The following is a 14,369-nucleotide window of genomic DNA, read 5'->3' on the forward strand; positions in this document are numbered from 1 at the left end:
TGAAGCCTCGCTGGCAAGGAGAAAGCACTATGTGAGGGAGGACACCTGCCTGTGAGCTCTAAGTCCCAGGCGAGGGGAGGACGGTTGAAGGACGTGGTCTTGCCTTCCCAACCAGCATGTAGGGGGGTGCTCCCTACCACATGGTTTGTAGGACACCAATAATGGCCACACAGCCCATTTCAAAGCATTGTCCCCTCATGCCAGTGACAGTGCCCTTCACAGCAACTTACTGCTACCTTGAGTCACCCTCATTGGTCCTCAAAACCTGCAGGGGCAGCCTTTTCATTCGCGGTTCTGCCTTCGGCACAATTCAGTGAAGTCACTGAGGCCTTGCTTAGTGATAACAGAAACCAAGGGCCTGACTGAAAGTGAGAACAGTTTGAAGCAACACTGCCAGGGAGTTTCAGGCATGGCCCACCCTTGGCCCACAGGCTACATGCAACCTAAAATAAAGGCGGATTTGGCTCAATGCAAAATCGTACACCCACTTAAAGCATGACGAGATATTTCTTTCGTAGCTTCATTTTTACAACTTGGTCGTGCGGTTCTCGAGTGTGAACTTTATAGATGACATCATGTCATCTCAGTTCTGGCCTGATTGTTCTTATGACCCAATTGCTCTGTGTACACAGGCAGAGGAGCCAGCCCTGGGCGTTTATGAGCCTTGTTAGCAAAATGCATAGATCCATCTGTACGTCTTTTCTGCCTCCCACTTACCCTCTTGAATAGGACGCACTGTTTGAGGAACTCAGCCGAGGAAGACCCTACAGCCCTAAAGATGAGAGACATCTGCAGGCTTGCTCTCTAGCACTCTTGGGGGTTTTTTGTGTGAGCTCTCTCTCTCTCTCTCTCTCTCTCTCTCTCTCTCTCTCTCTCTCTCTCTCTCTCTCTCTTCTCTGGCAGGTGTCCATAGCAGTGCTGAACAGTGCAAGGCAAATTACCCTAGAGGTATCTGAACCCCTCAGGTAGAAATGACATTGTTAAGAGCTCAGCAAAACATTTCAAAAGCTTCCCCACACACCAGGGGCTTGCTAATAGCCCCTATTTGATTTATTCCTTATTAGCAATGTCAGAGTTTTCTCTTTTGCTGAGCTTGTATTTTTGTGTAAATCTTTTACTATTTGGTTCTCATTTATGATCCCACATCCCTGTCCAGAGAGTGGTGTTTTTAATTTTCTCAGATGGAAAGCAACTTCCTAAGCAAGTGGGAGAATTAATCACAAAAGCCCATAGTGAGAAGAGAGCCAGGGGGGCCCAGACAAACCCCCATCATCCATCACCCATGGAGGAATTTCCCAGGCTGCTCCAGCATTATCTCATAGTGGTGGTCCCCTTGCCTCATGGGGTCCCTGGGAGAGGAGGGGAAGTGGATTGGATGAGATCATGTGCCTCTATAAATTATAAATCACTCTCCAAAGACAAAGGAGTGTTAGTATCATTTAGCACACAGGGACAGCGAGCACAGAAATTGAACCTTTGTCAGAATTCCCACTGAGCTAAAAGGACTTGGGTTGCTCTGGCTAATTTTAAACTCTGGCTTCTTCCTCCCTGATGATCAACCGATGGGCAGTTAGTATCAAAAATGTTGCCTAATTGAAGTCTGAGCCTGAAGGAAACTCAGAAAGAGATAGTAAGGGCTCAGAATAAAAAAGAAACAAATACCAGAAGTGGACAAAAGGGCGAACGTGTCCTGTAGAGAACTTGGTTTTCCTTTAACACAGTATTCCTATAACATAACTCTAAAATCTTGAACCCTCACCCCTGACAAACAGGACTGGAAGGGCTGCAAATACAAGTGCAGAGCAGAGCCCTGTGCAAACCAGGGTGCCTGGTTTCCCTGCACACGGCAGCAGCAGCTAGGGGGAGTTTCCCTATGGCTTGTCTCATTAATTACCAGGAGCCCGTGAGTGCATGCGTTTTATGTCTCTGGAGACTAAGCATACGAGACCTGCCTTGGAAATTAGTCTTTGGCGTATGTGGTGTCTGGAGGTTTGTGTGGGAGTTCAACTCAGCAGCGTCCATCCATTAAAGGGCTCCTTGCAGCTTTCGGTCTTCCTGGGTTGAGTGTGCTGCGTTCACAGCAATAAGAACAGGAGGGATGGTAAGAACACTTTTAGAGTTAGCGTGATCATCAGTTACCTTGGGGAAAGGCTGGGGTTTACACTTACAGAGTCACTGGTTGTAGTGACATGCTGATGAATTCTGGAATTTTGGGTTCGTTTTAATCCCCAGGTGTGGGGATGTGCGGCCCCTTCAGGCCATCCACAGCAGCTATGGTTTCCCTCGTGCTCTGGCAGAAGCACCATTTTGCCAGCTGCAGATCATTTCTGTGATTGTATTGTGTTTGGAATTCTGGGGAAGTTTTCAGAAGGTCCATAAGTGCTAGAGCCCCCATAGGTGAGTTGGTGGTTGGGTGGTCATTTAGGCAGGTTGGTTGTGCTTTGTTGGTAGGCATGGCCCAAGAAGAAACAAGAAGAAATTAGATTCATGGATTTTTTTTTCCTAGTTCCCCTCTCCCCTCTATCCTTGTTTCTCTACGATCTAGTATTAGATGGTGAAATGGTAGTGGGGCGGGGGTAAAAGTTGGGAAGAAGAAGAACCCCCAAAGTAGCAAAGACCAGCTACAACTGGTTCCTCTAATTTTTGCAGAAATTGTATTATTGAGAACTGGGCACTTAGACTGTCTGGGAGGAATGCATTGGAATTGGCCATACATCGTGCTGTTGGGTGGATGGTGGCTACACACCCGTTATAGGACAGACTCATATCTGTTTGGTTCCTATTATGACCCCACACTTCTGTGCCGAGAGTGGCGTTTTTAATTTCTCAGAGGGAAAGCAACTTCCTAAGCAAATGGGTGAATTAATCACAAAAGCCCAAAGTGATGGAGATGCTGAGCCGGGGGGGGGGGGGGGGGGGAGGATTTGTATTATTATGGTAGAAACAGATGAGAAAAACAGCCAACAACTCTCCTGTAAATTGAAGTCTCATACCTGGTCAAAGCGCCGAGAATAAGTGACTATTCAATGCTCAGCTATAAATGGGGCATGTACATCAGTGCCTCCGAGGCTCAGAGAACACCAGTGAATAAGAAGCAGAAAGAACTGAAAGAGCAGGAGGAGGCTGGGGAATGGTAAAGAACGCTGACTTCTGAGCATGCCGAGACTGTTTCACTCTTGAACTCAGCAGAGTTGTGATTGCCTTCACCATATCTGCGAAAGGGAGGGGCCCAGCAACATCCTGCACATAGAGAGAGGAGAGGCGCATAGGCCTCACCCTCCCTGAGGATTTACCTGAGTAGTTAATGGGGTCAATGAAAGGAGAAAAGGCATTTTCATGAGGGTGTATCTACCGGTAAGATGTCCTTGCTATCAATAAACCTCTGCCCATGCGGCCATAAGCTAACCAAAGAAACTCACTAGCTCACAAAAACCAACCAACAAAAACCAACAAACAACCGTGAGGGTACAAGCGAGGCTATTTGGGAAGGGGAAAGGGGAATGGTAGAAGTACAAGAGGTAAAGGATAAAGGGGGTAAATATGATCAAAATATGTACACATACAAAAATGTCATAATGACGTAAGCAGTGGTGGTGCACACCTTTGATACCACCAGCACTTGGGAGACAGAGGCAGGGGGATCTCTGAGTTCAAGGCCAGCCTTGCTACATAGTGAGTCCCAGGACAGCCAGAGCTATACAGAGACACTGTCTCAAAAAAAAGAAGGAAAGAAGGAAAGACAGAAGGAAATATGGAAGGAAGGGAAGGAAAATGTCATGATGAAAGCTATGATTTATAATTACTATATGCTGATTATTAACAAGCAATAGAGAGCTGGAGAGATGGCTCAGCCAATAAAGTATCTGCTGCACAAGCATGAAGGAACCCCAGCTCGGGTCCCCAGCACCCAGTTCTAAAGCTGAGCACAGGGCTGGGGCCTGCAATCCTATGCTGGGTGAGCTTAGGTCCCCGGTGCCCTCTTACAAAGCTGAGCACAGTGTCTGGCACTTGTAACCCTAGTGCAGAGGGATTCCTTGTGCTTGCTAGCCCACTAGTCTAGCCAATCAGCCAACTCAGGTTCAGGGAAAGATAACTGTAAATTAAGTTGGAGAGTGTTTGAGGAAAACACCTAGTGTAGTCCAACACACACACACACACACACACACACACACACACACACACACACACATGCATACACGCTCATACAAGTATACAATCGCATATGCACATGTACTCTGGCTTGATTTCAGAGAATTAGCATTCATTGTAGTGGGGAGACAGATAAGAAATATGGAGGTGACAAGGTGAAACAGGCAGAGTTCTGACAGAAGGTTCTGTGGGTATGGGGGGGGGACCCTTACCTCTGAGCATCTTATGTATTCTATCTAAGCAGGCCTGGGTACCATAGCATCCATCTGTAGGCACTTGTGGTTCTCACTCTTCCTAGTACTGCAACCCTTTAAATACAATTCCTCATGTTGTGGTGACCCCCAACCATAAACTTATTTTGTTGTTACTTCACCACTTTAATTTTGCTACTCTTCTGAATGGTAATGTGAATATCTGGTGTGCAGGTTATCTGATATGTGACCCCTGTGGGGGTCACGAACCATGGGGTTGAGAACCACTGCTCTGAGAGGTAAGGTGAAATCTTCAAACTCGACCATGGCTCCGCAGTTCAGATCTTCCCAAACATGACCAACAATTCAACCCCTATGAACACAGAGCCAAAGTTGGAAGGAGGTGAGCTCTGAGTTTGCATCTGGGGGCAAAGGCCAGAGTGAGAGCCATCTATATATATAGAGAGAGAGGGGTGGGATTGAGCAGAAGTGAGGCTGTCCCCTCCCTGAGCATCTTCAGCGCATCCCATGCTATGCAAGCAAAAGCCAGAGTGAGAGCTTTCCAGGGATTGCGCAGAAGCAAGGCGATCCCCTCCCTGAGCATCTCCAGCGCATCCCATGCTATGGAATTTCTCTTTGAAAGGATTTGCCTGAAAAAATGTGTGTCAAGGGGGTGGAATGAGTGCTGGTTTCCTGGGAAAGCTCCCAGAGGCTGATAAGGAGTACCAGAGCCCAGGAGTCATCGACACAGAACACGCACCCCATCAGAACCTACCCCCTTGTGAACTCTGAGCAGCTGTGTAAGATCACAGAACACTCTGACACGGAGGGATTTGGGGAAGATGGGGTTGAAGGCACTTAGCTCTCTGAATCATCTCATTTGAGGATGACAAGGGCCTTGCGGGGGCAGCTCTCAGTGAAAAGCTTTTTTTTTTTTTTTAAATCTTGGTCATTTTTCTCAAAGTGTTGGGATAAATGATGGAAATCTTTATCCAAGGAAAAGAAAAAAATGGAGAGCCTCAGTGACAAAAGGAGGGCTCTGGGAAGATGAAATATGACTGGTTCAAATCAGCTTAATTATCCAGCCAGCATCCTCGAGTCAGCTACATCCTGACTTTAGCTTAGGGAAAACTGGCCTGGCAGGAGGATACACCGGGTGGGAAGACCTCATTAGTGTACAGCATGCTCTTATTTACTCCCTGGGTAAGCAGATACAGCTTACTGGAAAATAAAAAGGGTTGTCGGCAACTTCAAATACTTTATAATAGTGGTCCCAGAACAGAGCAGAATTGTCCTCTTCTCTCAAGCTTGACACTTCATACGCATTGCTCCTTGAGTATACAGTCCAGGGGAAATGACACAGGAAGTGTGCCATCTGCCTCAGTGGAGGCCACTTGTGCTGTCCTGGGTCAGTGAAGAGGACACAAGTGTATCTACTTTAAAACTAGGGGGAACTGACCCTCAGAAGCCCAACAAGCCACCAAGTTTCTGAATCATCCGAGCTGAAGCCCAGGGATCTAAAGCTGAGTCACCCCCTAATATTTTTGTCACATGAAAGTAGCCATAGCCATATTTGGACTTCATCTCTAAGCAGCATTCCTGTACAACTTCTGGGAGGCCAAAGACGGCACCATTTTAAAGCTGGTTAGGTCTGCAAAGCTCCTACGAATTACGTCACTGCAGCAGAGAACCCTTGCCTGTCATAGCCTCTTTCATCCAGCATGTTATGTGTGAAGACACTACAGCTGAAGTTCTCCCTGACCCCAGCCCCTCCCACGTGGCTTCTTCCTCTTCCTAGAAAGTGGCACAGAGGCTTTTACATGAAGGCAAAGGTAACCTCTGGTCCTCTTTGCAACTACGCTCTCCAGAAGGAAGCATGTTCTGCTCCATACTTGATGTATCCATTGCTGAATCATCAGCACTGAGAACAGCGCCCAGCATGCACTAGAACCAACAAGTCCGGGTGAAAGGGGGGCAGGGTGGATTGATAGATGCATTCTACGTAGCTGGATGAATCGGGGGTAAGGGAATGAATATAAATAGATAGATGGGTGGGTGAGCAGGGAGGTGGTGGGTGGGCAGCTGTGGGGGTGGATGGCTGAGTAGATAGATGAATGGGTGAGTGGCTGGATGCACAGGCAGATGGATTGATGGGGGAAAGACGAGTGGGTTGGAGATTGGTGGGTGGTTGGGTGGAGAGGGGAAAGAATAGATAGTTAGATTGATGGGTCGGACGGTGGATGGGTGATGGATGAGTAGACAGACGGGACAGCTAGATGGATGAATCAGTGGTAATTACAACACAGTCATTTGTTCCATATTTTAATGACTAAAGATGTAGAAGGAAAATTGTATGATCATCATTGCTTTATCAAATCTAGCATTTGTACATTTTTTTTTTGTATGCACCGTATTTTTATACAGTGGGATTACAATTGCTTACAAGAAGAGACTCAATATAATCAATAGAAAATCTTTAAAACAAACTAAAAGTAGGAGCTGAGTAAACACACAGAACGAGAAGGCCAAGCCTGTTACCGTTCTGTGTGCAGTCCATGGAAAGCAAGATGAGAGAATTTTGCTTTGCAAAGGTGGGGTCTTCCCTGTGGGGCTGTTCCTGGAGACATGTTAAAAAAAAAAAAAGTACGCACTAATAGGTCAAGGGCTATGAACAGAAGCTCCCATCACCCCACTAGGCCTCACTCCAGTGTACAAAGAACTCAGGTGTCTTTCTCACGTTGCTGTCACAGCCCTGAGAACACAAACACACTCATCTCCCTCTGACAAATGAGAAGACTTCGGGTCAGGGAGGACACAGCCCAAGCTCCTGGCTCCAGGCCCAGTCCTTTGCCCTTCACCCGGTGCCAGTGAACTTTGGAGCCTCCAGCTCCTGGGACTTGGGGAATGAAAGGGAGAGTCTCTCAACCATTCCTGTATCCCCTGGTGGTAAACCCTGCAAGAGCCTCCCAGCGGGGCCAGGCCAGGATGTGTGCTGACTTCTGCCACAGCTGGGGTTCAGAGTTCTCGGCTGTGACTGCTGCTTTTTACTCAGTGGGTCTGATGTAAAGCACCTTTCCCGTTAGAAGCATGGTGCGTGCAGGTGCATCTGCTACAGCAGCAGAAACGGGCCTGTCACATGAGGCATATAAACCATCCCACATTAAGCACTTGTTTATATCTGTCAGCACCCAGCCCTGGAGAGCCCCACAAGCAGTGGCCTTTCAATCTAACCAAACACTGAGCAGCTCGTCTGACACAGGGCCTCTGCAGAACCAACCGAGGGCAGGGGTCCCTGCCTGTGTGTGGGTTCTCACTCAGCTTTCATGACTTTGCTTCTGGAGGAAGCATCTACTCAGTGCAGACGCGAGAAACCCGCAGTGGCAGCACCCAGCAATCTTCTGTGCGTGTCTCAACTCACCACAGCTCAGTTACTATCTCTTTATTCAAATTCCTGGGGAATTGGACTCGCACTTTAACTGGGTTCCAGAGAGGAGGAGCAGCGGTCAAAGTTCACACGTCCAGCCCATGACCAATAATGTTTGGCAGACGGGTCCTTTCTGTGTCGCAGGTGCTTCTATTAACCACAGCCGTGTCCTGCCGGAGGGAGGGACATTCTGGAGCCTTCTCCACAGCCTGCATCTTCCTTGGCTTCCTGTAGCCCATCTGGCAGGCCCACTGGACCAGAATCAGTTCTGAGGTGGTCACTGCTGTTCTTGCAAGAATATAAAGATGCGGCTACCCTTATCTTCACTGAGGTCCAGTCCATCCTTCCGAGGCAGTGTTCATGAGGTCGAGCCCACACAGCACAGGGTGACAGAATAGGTTTGGTCCGTGTCTCCCCTGATCTGGAGTGACCAGGCTGCCCCGAGGGAAGGTAATTAGGGACAGAATGGCTCACCACCTAGTTTGGATGGGGGCGTGCTCGCCCACACTTGAACTCAGGTGTGCTGACCCTCTTGTTCTACATCACACCAAAGACCTTCAGGCAAGTGCTTCAAGGACCCCAGGACTCACCTTTATTTCTCTGGCTCCTGGGTACTACAAAGCATTCCTGCATGTCACCCGTACCCCTACATGGCCCCTTGTGCCAGGTTGTGTCTGAGGTTGCCTTATGGCTTGTAGCTGGGGTTGGGAGAAGGTCCTGACAGTCCCCCTAGGCCTAGAGAATGAAAAAGGGGGGGGGGGTTCTGTTAAAACAAAAAACTCTGCATTTAGTCCCAGCTCTGCACCACTGCAGTCCCAGTAAGGCTCCTCACCTCGAGGAACTCCAGTTTCCTCAGCTGAAAAGCCACCATGATACAAAGTGTCAAGGGGGAAGAGGTTTACTAAGCAAATGCTGAGAGCTGTCAGCACTTCTAAGCCCCTTAAGTGTGAGGAGGCAGCCCCTGAACCACGGTGACCCCAGTAAACTGCATGGCAATCCTAGCAGACTGATGAAGGCGAGGCCATGCGCCTAGAGGTGCCAACATCGCCAGCCAGCTCAACCCAGGGGCCCACTTGGTTTCATGCGAGTTCTGTGGCTGGAGATGAAAAGGCTTGATGCAGAGGTGCAGTTGTAAAAGGGCCTGAAGGCTTTTCTGAGAACCACCCTGGAATCTGGGGTTTAAAAACTGACTGAACTAAGTCTACCCTAGCTGTGAGCTCTTGTACTTTGTCGTCACTGTGGGAGGATCTGTCCTTGATCTGAAAAGAGAAGCTGGAATGAATGCGAAGCTGGCACTTCCATGAGGACAGCACAGGACAGGCTCCACATTGCAAAGGACTGAACTGTTCCTTTTTTTGGGGGGGAGGTTGATTTTTTTAGATGAGACAGGGTTTCTCTGTGTAGCCTTGACTATCCTAGACTCGCTTTGTAAACCAGGCTGGCTTCTAACTCACAGAGATCTGCCTGCTTCTGCCTCCCAAGTGCTGGGATTAAAGGCGTGCACCAGCACCACCCAGCTCGGAGCACTTCAGGATCATGCTCCTGGCAGATGGGCCTTAGAGAAAATGTAGGGAAAGCTTCATGGGAATCAGAAACAAGGTGAGGCTGGCAGCTGCCTTCTGAACAGCATGGTTATGTGGCTGGTCTGGGATGGGTTGGCTGGCTGGCTGGCTGGTTGGTTATGCTTCTGGTTTTGTTGTTGTTGTTGTTGTTGTTTTGTTTTGTTTTGTTTTGTTTTTTTCTTGTTTCCTCTGCAGAACCAAGTGTTCCATCTTTTTTCCAGGCATGGAGATCACATGGACCACTTTCACACAACCTGTAGTATGATGGGCTTTTGGCCAGGGATGGAATACATTGAGGCACAGTGTGTGACCCTTCCTCATTTGGCTTTGCAGCTTTACGAAGTTGCTGCATTCTGGCTATAGTTAAGATCGATTCTGCCCTATCTCTGAAGCTCTGAGAATGAGCAAGGCAGTCACAGACATCTTTCCCTAAAAGGACTCAGCATCTCAGGATGCCGTGAGGTTACCCCAAAACTTTGTGGAGTTTGGTTGAAGCTCGATTGTCCTCGCCCTTAGAGTGGGAGGTGATGAGGCCTACTTTATACATGTAAAACTGAGGCTCAAGGTAGCACTGACAGACAGGTACCCAGACATCCCCACCCTGTTTGCTTCATCCACACCTCCTCCATGCCACACCCCCAGAGAGAGGACATGCCAAATCTACTCTGTTGTGGCTTCCATCTCAGTCTGCAAATGAGAAGTCGGTGGGAAGCTCCCAGCAACCTAGTTTCCAAAAGCTGTTGGGTAGCTCTGTATTGTGACGTCATTTCCTCTCTGAAGAAACGTGAGTTTGGCGTTTGGTTGTAGTAGGTGTTGGGGTTTTTAGGGGGGGCATTGAGTGAGAGATATAGATAGGTAGGTAGGCAGATAGTAGATAGATAGATAGATAGATAGATAGATAGATAGATAGATTAGATAGATAGAGAGAGAGAGAGAGAGAGAGAGAGAGAGAGAGAGAGAGAGAGAGAGTGAGTGTGTGTCTTCCGTGGGAAGACTTTAAAAATAGGGAAGACTAATTGTTTTCCCACTGTCAGCATTCCTTAGTTGCCCATAGGTCCTTGTCCAGAGGTGGCTCCTTTTGAGATTTCCCCTTCCGTTAGTGTGTTGGTTGGTGTCAATCTTGTTCGGGTGTTATGTAGGCAGCCATATTATTGAGGTATCATGGGCTTAGTAGCCTCCCTCTCACGTCTAGAAGACACAATCTCAGAGATGATTCTCTGATCCTTTGGCTCTTACACCCTTTCTTCTCCCTCTTCTGAAATGCCCCTTTGATCTTTAGGTGCAGGAGTTGTATTGGAGACATATTAAGTGGGTCTGGGAACCCCGCAATCCCTTGTTCTCCGCTTTTTGACTAGTCATCGTCCCCATCTGTTGCAGAAGAAATGCCTTTGATGAGAGGTGAGAGCTACACTCATCTGTGGCTGTGAGGGCAAACATTTAGAATGCAGCTAGGAATTGTATGCTGGTTTAATAAAGTGGTAGTTGTGGGTTGCCCTCCAAGATGCATGACCTCACTAGCCCCCAGAGAGTTGGCTAGGTTTCCAAGACCAGCACTGCCCTTGTTGAACAGGCCTTAAATCCAATCAGAGAGCCGTGAGCACCACCATTGCAGCCTCGGGGTTATCCCGCTGCTCATGGTTGTAGTTTGTGGGCATCGCAGCTGAGTAGACCATTGTTGCCTCCCTCCTTTGCAAAGGGCAAAGCATCTTCTACTACTATGAAAACTAATCTTTAGGGAGGAGGCTTTGAAGTCAGATCCAGCTTGAGTCCTCCATGCCTTACATCCAAAGCAGGACTGGGGGTCTGAAGTGCATGGTATCTTCAACAGTAGGAGCTTACATTCGACCTCTGGGAGGCAACCAAAGGCAACGGCAGAAGACCATATTGTTTGGAGAGTCTCTTGGACTACCCTGACCAACCTCTTGAAAGGAAGGTTCCTAGGCCTGGTATTGGAGATTCTGTTAGTCTATAGCAATTGAGCTTTGACAGCCCAAGTGGTATAATTTCATTTAAATTATATATAAACATGTGTGTGTGTATGAACATAGATTTACATGGATGTAATTTAGGTAAATACTAATATGATTTCTAAATGGAGTTCTCAGGCATCTCAGTGTTATTTACCACTCTTCCCTCCTTTTATATTGACATCCTTCCTCCCCCCCTATTTTACTCATTTTCTTTTTCAAATCTCCTGCTATTCCCCCCTCTATTACTACACACACACACACACACACACACACACACACACACACACGATCTCCTTTTACTTTCCTGGTTTCTTCAGTCACTCCATTTTGTATACTCACATCTGAAGTCTTGGAGCTAGGACCCAGAGATGAGAGAAAGCATGTGACCCTTGTCTTTCTGGATCTGGGTTACTTCACCCAATACGATCTTTTGTAGCTCCACCCATTCACCTGCCAAGTCCATGATGATTTCATTTTTGTTCTTACATCCGACTAGTATCCCATAGTGTATGTGAACCGCATCTTCATTCTCCAGTGGTTGGCTGAGGGCCATTTTGTGTGTTCCCATGAGTAGAGCAGCAGTGGACGTGGCTGAGCCAGTGTCTGTGAAGTAGGGTGCTGAGTCCTTTGAACATAAGCCAAGGAGTGGTATAGCTGGGTCAGATGGTAGATTTATTTTTAGTTTTTTGAGAATTTGCCACACTAATTTCCAGAGTGGAGTTTGCAGTCTCACCAACAGTAAATGAGAGTTCCCCCCTTTTCACTGCATTCTCTTCAGCATTTGTTGCTGGTTGTTTTATTGATCTGACTAGGGTGAGATGAAATCTCAAGTTGTTTTGATTTGTCTTCCCCTAATCGATAAGGACAATGAACACTCCCTGAGATATTCTTCTTTTGAGAACCCTTTGCTCTGGTCTATAACTCATTTTTTGTAATGGTTTAGGATTTTTCAGTGTTGAGTCTTTGCTTTCTGAAATCTTTATATTTTAGATATTAATCCTCTGTCATATGTATAACTAACAAGGATTCTCTCCCATTCTATGGGCTTCCTCTTTACTCAATTAACTATTTCTTTACTTTTTTTTTTTTTTTTGAGACAGGGTTTCTCTGTGTAGCTGCTTTGGATGTCCTGGACTCACTTTGTAGACCAGGATGGCCTTGAACTCACAGTGATCTGCCTGCCTCTGCCTCCCCTAGTGCTGGCATTACAGGTGTGTGCCACCTTGCCCAGCTGTTCCTTCATTTTTACAGAAGCTTTTTGGTTTTTTGAGCTCCCACTTGTCAACTGTTGGCCATGATTCTTGAGCAAATGGAGTCCTATATCATGTAGGGTGCTACTTGTGTTTTCTTCTAGTTTTTTTTTTTTCTTCCACTCAATGTAAAGCAATGAACATGGATGGCCTCCCACCCCATTTCCCCAAAGCTGGCTTTTTCTATCACACAATCGTGTAGTATCCAAGCTATGCTCATTCGGGGCCTGGAATGCATCCTTCCTCCTCCTCCATCACTTCTGCAGCTCTGGGAGACTAGACCAAACGACCAGGGAGACAACAGAGCCACAGGCGCCCTGCAGCCCATGAGTCTAGCCGTCTCCCATCTGCTTGGCCCAGAGGCCTAATTTTTTACTGGAAAAGTGGTTGTCTCCTCATGGTTCCCAAAGAGCTTTCACAGAGTGGGGTAACTCCTGACCTCGGTCAGGGTGGATAAGCAGGCTTAGTCTGAGTCACCCACAGTCTACAGCCATTAAACACACAATAGGCTCGAACTGAAAAAGGCTTTCTTGACTGCAGGTTTCTCAAAGGAAGCCTCGTCCCTAATCATGTTTTCCTTGGCAGTGCGGAGACAGCTGGATAGTAAGTCATGACTGTGAATATATACGATGGGAAGCCTTAAGCGGCTTCCTCTTGGGTTTTTTTTTTTTAAGTAGTGGGTTTTATTTTCCTACAAATCACCAACCTTTCCACTTCATTCTCTTTTTATGTCTAATCTTGCATTCAGTGTGGTAAGTTTGCCCCAAGTGTCCTTGGTAGTTAAATATTAGAGAAAAGGGCCAATGTGTCTAACAAAAGAGGTCAGATCTGAGCAGGAAGCACAGCGAGATCACTGTGGTGTCTGAGATAAATTCTCTGCATGGAACTGAAGGCAGCTTTCCTCCTCTCTGGGTCTCAGGTACAATTATTTTAAAGTGTTCTTGTGCCTAGGGACGGGAACCTGTGAAATGGCCTCTTTTCTGAGTATTTCTCCACTTTTATTGCTTTGCCCAACTTTGCCATTGCTATATGTCAGTTCAATTAGCTGCTGACCTGGCGCACTGGGGATAATGTATTAAATGCATTAAATGGCGTACTGTGACGAGGCTTGCCAAGGGCTACAGAACAACAAAAAAAAACTTGTGTTCTTAAATACATACCGTGGGCTGAGCAAGCTCTTTGATGTCATGAAAAGCTACAGAACGTAATCTGGTACTCTCTCCATGGGAACCCCAGGGAATGTGGCTGCTGAGTAAGAAAGCAAAAGTCCAAGTGAGGAAAGCAAGGCAGAATTAGGATGTTGGCTCTGAAGCAAGTGGAAGGGAGTATCTCCATCTCTCTGTTCATGATGCTGCCTTGCACCTAATTTGTGTGTAGAGCAAGGACTCATGTGTTACTGCAGTTCTGTTCTGTTTTGTTTTTGTTCTATGTAGCCTTGGCTGGCCTCGAACTCACAGAGCTCCACCTCCCTCTGCCTCCCTAATGCTTAACCACTTAACCACACCAACTTTACTGCAGTTCTTAGTGTTTACAAACATATTCCTGATTTGGGTTTGTCTTAAAGAGACAGGCAGATGTTTAGGGAATTTTGAGTTCACGCCTAAACCCAAGTAAGGTTTTCCAAATGCTGTACAGTGCTTCTCAGAAAATGACACCACGGTGTCTACCCGAATGGTATCTAAGCAAAGGACATGAAAGCTGCACTCTGAGGAGCTACCCAGCAGTGCTCCTGAGCTGACACAAGTAGATGCAGTATCCTTAAGACTTGAATCTTAAACTTCAATGAGGAGTGCTCAAGCCTGAACTGGCATCTCTTGGGCCAT

The 14,369-nt window shown here is 47.1% G+C and overlaps 1 protein-coding gene across 2 annotated transcripts in view; it reads left to right on the top strand.

Annotated features, from left to right (window-relative positions):
* ADAM12 (ADAM metallopeptidase domain 12) overlaps positions 1 to 14,369 on the top strand; it is a 320,214-nt gene that overhangs the window by 252,546 nt on the left and 53,299 nt on the right. The gene's annotated exons all lie outside the window — the stretch shown is intronic.

The sequence above is a fragment of the Acomys minous genome (assembly GCF_964271855.1).
Source record: "Acomys minous genome assembly, chromosome: 2".
NCBI classification, from domain to species: Eukaryota; Metazoa; Chordata; class Mammalia; order Rodentia; family Muridae; genus Acomys; species Acomys minous.